A 6,732-nucleotide genomic window follows, 5' to 3' on the forward strand; every position below is an offset into this window, starting at 1 on the left:
CCAACTATAATTGTGGACTTTTTTATATCTGTTTTCAATACTATTAGTCATTGTTTCATATCTTTTAGGGCTCTTATTTGTTGTCTTCCTACTAAATTAAAACTATATCATTATATAATACTCTTCTTTATCTCTAGCAATCATTTTGCATACATATATTTCCCTAACATTTATTTTAATTTCTAACATTCATCCCCTGTAGTCATACAGTATAAAATAAAGTTTATGTTTGAATCAAATATTCCTTTTAATTTTTTTAAATGTTTGTTTATTTGTGTGTGTGTGTGTGTGTGTGAGAGAGAGAGAGAGAGAGAGAGAGAAAGTGAGCAAGGGAGGGAAAGGGAAACAGGGAGACACAGAATCCTAAGAGGGCTTCCAGCTCTAGGCTGTCAGATGGGTGAAATAGCTGAGGAGGATTAAGGATTGTACTAGTTGTAATGAACACAAGGTGATTAAAATAAAAACTTAAAACCAAAATTGAACAATGACTTTCCATTTCTCTCTGGTTTAAATCTTTTAAATATAGAAAAGAACAATGCAGCTTCCTTATATTAGAATATGGTACATTCATAGTCTGTAATTCTGTAATTACATATTCTGAAATGTTAAATGCATATTTCAATGTGAAACCAAAGCATCTCTCAACATAGATTTTTGTTGAAATTTCTAATTAACTCCAGCATCACCTACATTTATACGATATTTTATGTTTACATAAAAACGTAAATATATCCATATTCTGATAAAATTCAAAGTTTGATATATAAGACAGTTTTGTTGACTAAACCCTCTAAATTATTATCACTTTCTTTGATTACTTTGCTTTTTTTCCAAAAACTACTAGCACTACCTCTTAGCACCATAGCAGAATAATGCTGTTTTTTTTCTTTAGGAAAACCCTTAAAATAACACTAGAAAAAGTTTTATGCTGTTAACCAGTATAAAAGCATTAATAAGGATAAATGTGTTTCTTTTGAAATCAGTAAACATGCTCTGTGATCCCATTTTCAAAAAGCTTTACAAAAGTATTCAAAGGCTATAAGTAACAGAAGACAAAAAGTTTTGAAACTTTTTATGTGATATCTAGAAGTAGTTGAAATATTTCAAAAGTTGAAAATATGTTTAGGACTTAATTTTTAAAGATGAGATAAGAGTTATCTGGAAGAATCAAATGAAGGTCTTAGTGAAAAGCAAAAGAAGGAAAAGCAATTTCATAATTAATATATGGGTTTGCAGTGTACCCAATAGTGTTTTACATATTGAAATGTAACAGCATTTGCTTATATTCTCAATACCAATGTAGTAACTCATCATAAAAATAAGGTTTGACTTCTGGATATAATATATTTTCTTTATAAAATAATGTCCTGAAATTTAGATGAGAATTTTACATTATAAATGTACTGTACAGAACATTCTGACAAAGATTATAATAAATCCTTCTTCAAATTTTACTCTGATGTATCATATATAACAGTGAAGAATAGAACCACACACATACAGATGAAAAATGAAATACTCGTTTTATGTGGTACTTCTACAAATCTCTCTTAACATCTGAAGATATAACTTTCCTTTTTTAATCAAACATGTATACAATTATTCCCTTCACTTATGCACTTGAGAATATTTTTTTAAAAAGGGTACTCTCTTTTAAACATGTGAGGAAAATAACTTTAGAATATGTTAAATAAATTCTTTTTCTCCTTGAAGTCATATTTCATGTTTTGTTTTTAACCAAATCTCAAGAATCTCAGTAACAGCTAATGGCATAAAATAAGAATATATGAAAAAATATATCTTCATTAACTTAAAAATTATGAAAATATTACTTGTTTTATACAATTAGAAGCTTGAAATTAAAATTCTAATTACTTATGCCAAAAGTAAAATATTACACATGCATAAAAATATTTTGAAATAGATATATGTATTTTAAAACATATCAAAGCAAACAAAATTAATTTAAATATTTAAGTATAAAACTAGACAATATTCCAGGTTTTAATTCTTTACCACTCACTACTTTGTCAATTATTCATGAGTATTAACTAGAATTACCTAATGTAAATTCTAAATTTGCAATAAGTTTATTTGCTAAGATAAAAGTAAACACCTCGCTAAAAGAGGTGTAGACTTTGAAGCAAAACTCAACTTTTGTTTGTGACTTTTCACAAATAATAAAAGATTTATAAAATATTTTTTAAATTTTTTAATGTTTTTTAAAATTTATTTCTGAGAGAGAGAGAGAGAGAGACAACGTGAGCAGGGGAGGGTCAGAGAGAGAGGGAGTCACAGACTGAAACAGGCTCCAGGCTCTGAGCTGGCAGTCAGCACAGAGCCCGACGCGGGGCTCGAACCCACGAACCGCGAGATCATGACCTGAGCTGAAGTCGGACGCTTAACCGACTGAGCCACCCAGGCGCCCCAAAGATTTATAAAATATTAATTGGAAGTGATAAAATTGTATCTACACAATGATACTCTTTAGGGAAGGAGCAGGGAAGATGGCAGAGTAGGAGAACACTGGGCTTGCCTCCTCCCATGAACATAACCAGATAATTATCAAATCATCCTAAACACCCCAGAAAATGACCTGAAGACTGACAGAACAATCTTGACAACTAACGAGAGAGAAGAGGCTACATCAAAGAAGGTAGAAAGTGATAAGATTTGGTTTAGCGGAAACCCGATCCTGTCTATAGCACATGGGATGGAGCCATGGCTGTGGAGAAGGGCGAGGGAGCGAGGAGCACACAGGGGAACACACAGGAATGTTTCTCCAAAGCTACTGGTTGGGAAAACAAGGCAGGTTGTATTTCATGAATACTTGCAAGCAGTCAGGTTTAAGGCCTGAAGGTTTGAACATCAGTGGGCTTGGATAGAGCCCGGAGTGCACTGTGCTGCTGCCAATGAGAAGGTAGCCAAACACGCCACGGGCAGACAGCATGGAAACAGCAATCTGAAGAGCACCTGGGGCACACAGTTGAAAGATTATTTGCTCCTTCTGGCGCATCCTTGAGAGGAAGCATTCACGGAGACACCTCTCTAGCAACAAAGGATCTGGATGGCACCATTTTCGTTTCCCAACCCTCAGCATAAACAAAGCTACCTGCAGAAAGCAGGACACCACTACCATTGGCTGCCCAACTTGCTTTCACCAAACCCCACCCCTCTGCATTCCAGTGGGACTGCCCTTCTCAACCACATTACGTCGATTCCAGCATGAGAAAACCAGCACAAAACCCTGCCCACACCACATTTCTCAAGAAGAGTGTTCCAGGGCCTCAGCTGTAGTGAATGCGGTGACAGGTGTATTTCACAAGCAGACCAGAGCACACCTAGTTAGACGTGTCACATTCAGGGGAGCGCCTGGGTGTTTCAGTCAGATAGGTGTCTGACTTCAGCTCAGGTCATGATCTCGCGGTTAGTGGGTTTGAGCCCCTTGCCGGGCTCTGTGCTGACAACTCAGAGTCTGGAGCCTGCTTCGGATTCTTTGTCTCCCTCTCTGTCTCCTCCCTATTTGCATTCTATCTCTCTCTGAAGAATAAATAAACATCAAAAAAATAAAAAATTTAAAAATACTTGCCACATCCAAGCCAGGGACCAAACACTGCCACAGTAGGCAAGTAGAGCCTCAGCCGACTACTGGCCTGAGGGATAGTGCAGCCAGAACACAAGAGCAGAGTGCACATAGCACATACCAGAGACTCCCTGATGCACCAGTCCCTTGGCACTTTTCCTTTTTCAATTTTTTAATGTTTTTTATTTATTTTTTTGAGTCAGAGAGAGAGTGTGTGAGCAGGGAAGGGTCAGAGAGAGAGGGAGATACAGAATCTGAAGATAGGCTCCAGGCTCTGAGCTAGCTGTCAGCACAAAGCCCGATGCGGGGCTTGAACCCACAAACCGAGCCAAAGTTGGATGCTTAACTGACTGAGCCACCCAGGCGCCCCTATAACCTCTTTTTCATAAGGCCATTTGCCATAAGCTGGCTCCTCCGGGTCCAGGAGTCCCTGAAGGATGGACGGTGTCGGCAAGGAGGGATGAGAGAGTCATGAGAATCTATCTGGTCATCAGGCAGGCATCTCTGCTTTGGCTAGGGCTTAACTTTATTTCATAATTGTTTGGGGGATGACACGGAAGTGGCATTTACCTTAGACAATGATTTCTGATGACAAATTTCTTTGATATGTAAGAATTTCCCAGAACATAGATTTGTAGAAGACTCCTGCATAACCTCTATCAATAGCAATTGAGGTAGGTGATTTAGATGCTTATCCTATGGGGAAGGAAGGTATCTTTAGCATGCAAGAAAAATGTTTTTAGCATAAAAAGGGTGAAGTTAGTTCTTTGTGAACAGGAGTCAATAGCTTGTCTGTTCAAGGAGAAGTATTAAGAAAAACAGGTCTTTCAGGAAACACAATGCCTGCTCCCATAATCACAAAAGAAAAAGTTCCTGAATAGGTTCCTTTACAGGGTGCAATCAGCATATTCAAGGCCAGAATAAGTCACTCCAAATACCGATCACAAGATGCCTTGGGGGACTGTGCTCCACACAGAAACAAATGGGTCAGGGTTGATATCTGTCCTTAACTCTAAATTAAGCTCTGTTTCTCAGCGCCAGGCTCAATTGTAACTCTTGTGTTCTTAGCCCCCTTTATTATCTAAGTCTTGGATCTGCAAGGCTCATAGGAAGAGCATTTTGACAATCATCCACAGTGCTTTCATCTAAAGTCTCTTTTGAAAAGGCAGGAATATGCTTTTCTTTATGAGCAATCTGTGTGGGGAATATCGGTCTGATCTAGAATATTGTGAGGCTTGGTCAATACCTGCAGGCTCATTTCCAACATGAGCCAGTAGGAGCAGAAGGAGATACCAGTTTTCATTTCCCATGGAAGGAGCTGTGCAAACGCTGCCATTTCCTCACGTGACTGTCATGCAGCAAGGCCGGTATGGCTCTCAGCAGTCATTACTTTCAGGCACATGAGACATAACTGGCTTTTCTAACAGAGAAGAAGGTAGAGACTTAGACAATATGCAATGTGAAGACAGAGGAATTTATTCAGAATGAGAGAAGTAGATAAGGCCATAGCTATGATCTAAGTGAAACAGATGTATGTAACATGCCTAATGGACAATTTCAAGCAACAATCATGAGGATACTCACTGGGCTTGAGAAAAGAATAGAAGATATCAGTGAGACCTGTATCATAGAGAGAAAAGAGTTAAAACAGAATCAGTAGAAATGAAGAGTGCAATAAACTAGATTAGAAACATGCTTGATGCAATAAACAACAGGCTGAGAGAAGCAGAGGAATGGATTAATTACCTAGAAGAAGAAGTAGTGGAGAAACATTAAAGTCCAACAAAAGAAAGATGATTTATGCAGAATAAGAATAGACAGTGAACCCAGTGATTCCATCAAACATTATAAATTTTATACTATAGGAGTCCCAAGAGAAGAGAGAAGAAAGGGGGCAGAAAATTTATTTGAAGAAGTAACAGCTGAAAACTTCCTTAATCTGGGGAAGGCAAGAGAGATCCAAATCCAGGAGGCACAGAATATTCCCATAAAATCAACAAGAGCAGGCAACACCAAGGCATATTTTAGTTAAATTTGCAAAATGTAGTGATAAAAGAAAATATCTTAAAAGCAGCTAGACAAAAGAAGTCATTAACTTGCAAGGGAAAACCCATAATTCTGGCAATTTTTCAACAGAAGGTTGGCAGTCCAGAAGGGAGTAGCATGGTATATTCACAGTTCTGAATGGGGAAAATTAGCAACCAAGAATACTCTATCCAGTGAACCTATTATTCAGAATAGAGGGAGAAATAAAGAATTTCTCAAACAAAAGCTAAAAAGGTTCATGAGCACTAAACCATACCTGAAAGGAATATTAAAACGGACTCCTTGAATGGAGAGAAGAGAACAAATAACGGTAAGAAACACAAAAGTAATAAAAAATGAATATTTCTGTAAAAACCAGTCAAGGTACTCACATACATGAAAAGGACATAAAATATAATAATGTATACCTAACATGTGGAGAGGACAGAAGAATGGATTCAAACATGAATAACCATCAACTTAATATAGATTGTTACTTACAGAAGAGTTTATATACAAACCAATAATAACCATATACCAAAATTCACTGACAAACATGCAAAGAAAAAAAGAAAGCAATCAAAATATTTCACAGAAGAAAATCAGCAAAACATGAAAGAAAGAAAAAAATCAGAAAAAAATGTCTAGAATCAACCGCAAAACAAGTAAAAAATGGCAATAAATACGTCTATCACTAATCATTTTGAATGTAAATGAAATAAATGTTCCAATCAAAACACATATGATGTCAATATGGACAAAAGCAAAACCCTCTATCTGCTCCTTACAAAAGACTCATTTTAGACTCAAAGATAACCGTAGATTTAAAATGAGGGATGCAGAAATATTTATCATACAAATGGATGTCAAAAGAAAGCCAGAACAGCAATACTTATATTGGACAAATTAGCCTTTACAAGAAAGACTGTAAATAAATAAATGAAAGAAAGACTATAACAAGACACAAAGAAGGGCACCATATAGTAATAAAGGGGACAATCCAACAAGAGGAAATAACTGTTATAAATATTTATGCACTCAACATCAGAACACCAAGGTACATAGAACATTTAATAAAAAACATAAAGAAACTAATTGATAATAATACAATAATAGTAAAGAAC

Source organism: Hyaena hyaena, unplaced genomic scaffold (assembly GCF_003009895.1).
Source record: "Hyaena hyaena isolate Hyena2069 unplaced genomic scaffold, ASM300989v1 scaffold_654, whole genome shotgun sequence".
NCBI classification, from domain to species: Eukaryota; Metazoa; Chordata; class Mammalia; order Carnivora; family Hyaenidae; genus Hyaena; species Hyaena hyaena.